This window comes from Loxodonta africana, unplaced genomic scaffold (genome assembly GCF_030014295.1).
Source record: "Loxodonta africana isolate mLoxAfr1 unplaced genomic scaffold, mLoxAfr1.hap2 scaffold_34, whole genome shotgun sequence".
Taxonomy (NCBI): Eukaryota; Metazoa; Chordata; class Mammalia; order Proboscidea; family Elephantidae; genus Loxodonta; species Loxodonta africana.
This window is the reverse complement of record NW_026975055.1, coordinates 289,295-293,894: the sequence shown is the minus strand read 5'-3', so window position 1 is coordinate 293,894 and position 4,600 is coordinate 289,295. Positions and strand designations below refer to the sequence as shown.

General features: G+C 37.7%; 1 pseudogene; it reads right to left on the bottom strand.

Moving 5' to 3' along the window:
- Nucleotides 1-1,395: 1,395 nt before the first annotated feature.
- LOC135229521 (olfactory receptor 5V1-like) lies at nucleotides 1,396-2,310 on the bottom strand (annotated as a pseudogene).
- Between the last annotated feature and the right edge of the window lie 2,290 nt (nucleotides 2,311-4,600).

The following is a 4,600-nucleotide window of genomic DNA, read 5'->3' as shown; positions in this document are numbered from 1 at the left end:
GGGAAATGGACTTTATTGAAAATATGACATGTGAACGCACTTACAGTCCCTACATCACGAAACAAAGGCACATAACATAAGGCTATTACATATTAAAATTTTGAAAAATGACTTAAAGATCAATGACAGTCCAGAGATTGGAAGAACAGGATATCATTGAATAATACAAGAAATTTAATTAGTGATGTGATCGCTTAGTCATAAAGGAAGGAAAAAATGTAGTTAATAGAAATCCAAAGATAACATTGAAAGCCAGAGTGTAACAGAGAATCAGAAATGAAGAGAGTCCCACATATTGCCTGTGATAACAGAACATACTCGAATGTGATGCCTATACTGGGGACTATTTTTTGAGAAGTAAGTGGAGTGAAAAGAATTGGGGAAAAGATTGATAAAAATATACATTATTTCATAGTTAACATGGTATATCACATAAACAGTAGCCAGAGAGAGAATATTCCTATTCCTACAGGTAACAGGAAGAGGCTGAAGTGAGAATGGAGAGTGATCCACAGTCAGAAACCATAGCTCTTTATTCACACAAAATGGGAGAGCTTAGCTCTAAGTGACTTTACTCTGAGTAGCTTAAAAAAAAAATTGATAAAAGTAAGAAAAATATAAGGTAGCTGATGAGAAGATTGGTGGGTACATGTGTGTGTGTCAGAAGATGATATTTGTAGTTTTAAACATGTTAAGATGGTAGTAATATAATAACCAAATTAGATATCTATTTTTAGAAATACTGAAAAGTAAGCCCTTCCCTGGAATGGAAAGGGGAACTGAAAATGGATGTGGTCACAGGAAAGTGAGAAAGCACAGAAATATAAAGTGGAAACCAAAGTTGAAGAAGAAGAGAAAAATGATCAAGCTAAGGAGTCATATCAGGATAAATGTTTAGGTAAATAAGGTAATAAAGTGAAAGGAAGCTGAATTAGAAAGTTAGATACAGGTACAGTTACAGAAATAAAAAATTAATGCATGTATATATACATACACACACATAGGTGATATATGATGTATGTGATATGGATATTTTGGGTAAAAGTATACCTATGTGTATGGATATGGATATGGGTATAGAATGTGACCATAGATTCAAATTTACTTAAGATACACACAGTTTATACCTCTTACATCACTGCAATTATTAACAGTTCCCTAATTTTTTTTAAAAAGTCTATTTTTATGATAAATTTTATATTCCCTGTGGATAGTGATATAGTTGTATAGATAGGCATAAATGTAGATATATGTATGTGTGTGTGCTTATAAATTTCTGTATATATGTAGCCATGTCCTGTCTATCCCCAGCACAACAATAGAAAATTATTCTTTCTATGAATTCTTCCAATCCTTCCTATAAATTCAGTCTAAGTGGGTAACATTGTCTTAAAATCATGTTTGTCCTAAATAGATCTTATGGCATAAAATCTTTCTGAGAGCTCCTTTCAACTCAGTGTTTCTCAGCCTGTAGATAATGGGGCTTAACACTGGAGTAATGACCCCACATAGCATTGAGATGAACCTGTCTCCAGCTGGGAAGTTGTAACTGGAAGAGGGGTGGATGTACGTAAATATCATTGTATCATAGAAAAGTCAAACAACAAGGAGGCAGGAAGCACAAGTGGAGAAGGCCTTGTGCTTGCCTTCCATTGACTGTATTTTAAAGGTGGTGGATAAGATGTAGATATAAGACATACCAGTGATCAGGAAGGTGCTCATGACCAAGACATCTCCTACCACTAAGAGAAATATTTCTGCCACGTAAGTGGAAGAGCAGGACAGTGCCATCATAAGAAAGATGTCACAATAATATTGGTTGACCCAATCGGACTTACAGAAAGACAGGCAGAACATGAACACTGTGTGCAGAAGGGAATTCAGAAAATCTGCTGCCCAAGCCACAGCCATGGAGTGGAACAGCACCCATTTTTCATGATGAGGGTGTAACAAATGGAGAAACATATGACCACATAATGGTCATAAGCCATGACAGTGAGAAGGAAGACTTCAGTACATGCCAGGGCTCCAAGGAAAAGAGATGCAAAACACACCCAACAAAAGAAAAGCTTTGCTTCTCATTCAAGAGTTTCTTGAGCATTTTGGCAATAGTAGCTGATGGGTACAAAATGCCTAAGAGGGACACATTTGCCCAACAAAATTATACATGGGTGTGTACAGCTTTTTCTCAGTCCCAATGACAAGGAGAATGGCCACATTTATCACCAAGATGAAATGTTTTGTGGCAGCAAAGACGACAAAGAGATGGTAGTGCACCTCCAAGAGGTCAGAGAGCACAATATATGGAATTTACTTGAGTGTTGATTATTCAAAAATTGTGTTAATGGAAATCACATAAGCCCACACTTCTACCCCATTTCCCTAACTCGCTCATCACATTATTTTCTAGTCCCAGTTACCTCCTGAACAATATAGTTTCTTCAGAGTGATTTGAATGCCCTTGTTTCTCAGACTATAGACTAAAGGATTAAGAGGGGGTGTGAGCACTGTGTAGAGAAGTGATAAAATCTTGTTCAGATTGAGTGTTTTTCCTGATGCTGGTGTCTTGTACACCACAGCCATGGTGCCGTAAAACAAAAACAAGACGACCAAGTGGGAAAAGCAGGTGGAAAAGGCTCTGTATCTCCCTGTAGAAGAAGAAATCTTTAAAATGGAGGACAGAATACAATCATAAGATAACAAGGTTCAAAGGAAAGGAGACAAGGATAGAAATGATGAAACAAAGGCCACCCTCTCCACCACTGTAGTGTCTGTGCAGGAGAGCTTCACCAGTGGGAAGAAGTCACAGAAGAAATCATCAATGATGTGGGGACCACAGAAGGTTAACATGGCAAGCAAAATTAGTACAGCTCCCACAAACAGAAAACGACCAATCCATGATCCAACTGTCAGTTCGACACAAGTTCTGCTGTCCATAAGCACTGTGTATCTCAGGGGCCAACAGATGGCCAAGTAGCAATCATAGGACATGACAGCCAGAAGGAAACACTCTGCAGTGAGCAGAGCCCCAACAGCATAGAGTTGCACCACACAGGCAGTAAAGGAGATAGTGACACCACCAGCCACGACCTCCCTCAGCAGCTGAGGGGCAATGCTGCTTGTGTATCCAACATCCACACAGGATAAGTGGCACAGGAAGAAATACATTGGAGTATGTAAGTGTGGACTTTTCTGGACAGCGAGAATCAGCAGCAGGTTACCACACAGTGTGACAACATAAAGGCTTAGGAACAAAGGGAAGAGGGCAGTCCCAACTTATTTGCAGTCCCCAAATCCCAGCAAGATCACAAAAGTGATAGTGGAGATATTTCCTCTCTGTTGTCTTCCAACTGAGGACAAAGATAAAAAATGTAATATTGCTGGGTGAAGTAATTTAAAATGACATATGTCCAAAAGAACCTGTTTTTGCATAAACAGGACTACACTCTTATTTTCTAGTAAGCCCAAATATGTTATTCTTCTCTAAAAAAAAAACTTTTCTTTTCTCTAAACTGGCATCCTGGATCGTAGTATTATAATACTACTAGGTCAGTTTGGGGGAAGGGCTATAAAAAATGAGTGTGAATAAGCTTTGGTAATTTAACTTTTAATTCTGCTTATCAGTGAACCTGTTGTACCTCTTTCATACTCTGTTCACAGCTTTACTGTAGTGATACACAAATATATTTCTCTTTCATTCCTCTTCCTGAAATGGTGCAAATGCAAACAAAATAGCTAGAATGAGGACAATGCTAGTGGAAACAATGATAGGATCAGGTCCAGAGCCTGTCCTGACAAAATTATAAAACGAGAATATTTTACTTGGGCTTTCTCATTCCCTTGACTTATTTACTTTCCTTCCTTACGCCTTAACATCACACTGGGACTCTAGGAAAAATCTTCTTATTCACAGTTGGAATTCTCAGTCTCAACAAAGTTGTGCATTTGCAAGGGTTCAAAATGTTGCACATACCCAGGACTTTATCTGAGAAGAAATTTGCTTTTCAGTAGACTTTCAAATATAGTAGACTTTTTTATTTGAATCTAAGAGAGTGGATGTCATCCTTTAAATTTGAGCACAATGATGATGCCTAAACTTCTAAAAAATTTATGATAAAAAGCAGAATACAGCTTACAGAAAATTAACTCAATTTAATCTTCTGAAAAAAAAATTTTTTTTAGATACTATTCATCCAAATTCTAGAAACCTAAAAAATTCTTTATTGGGAAATAGGAATTCATTGCCGAGAAATAGAAAAAGTAAGGTAAAGTTTGAAATTGGGGGTAAAGAGTGAATAAATCAGATACTGTAAACAGAAACTGAGCTCAGAAAGTCAAGCAGTATTTTCATCAAGGTGGTCTATCTCTGCTCTTGCCTGCTGTTTTTTTTTTCTTAACTTTTACTGAGATTCAAGTGAACGTTTACAAATCAAGTAAGTCTGTCACATATAAGTTTATATACACCTTACTCCGTACTCCCACTTGCTCTCCTCCTAATGAGTCAGCCCTTCCAGTCCCTCCTTTCGTGACAATTATGCCAGCTTCCCACTCTCTCTATCCTCCCATCCCCCATCCAGGCAGGAGATGCCAACACAGTCTC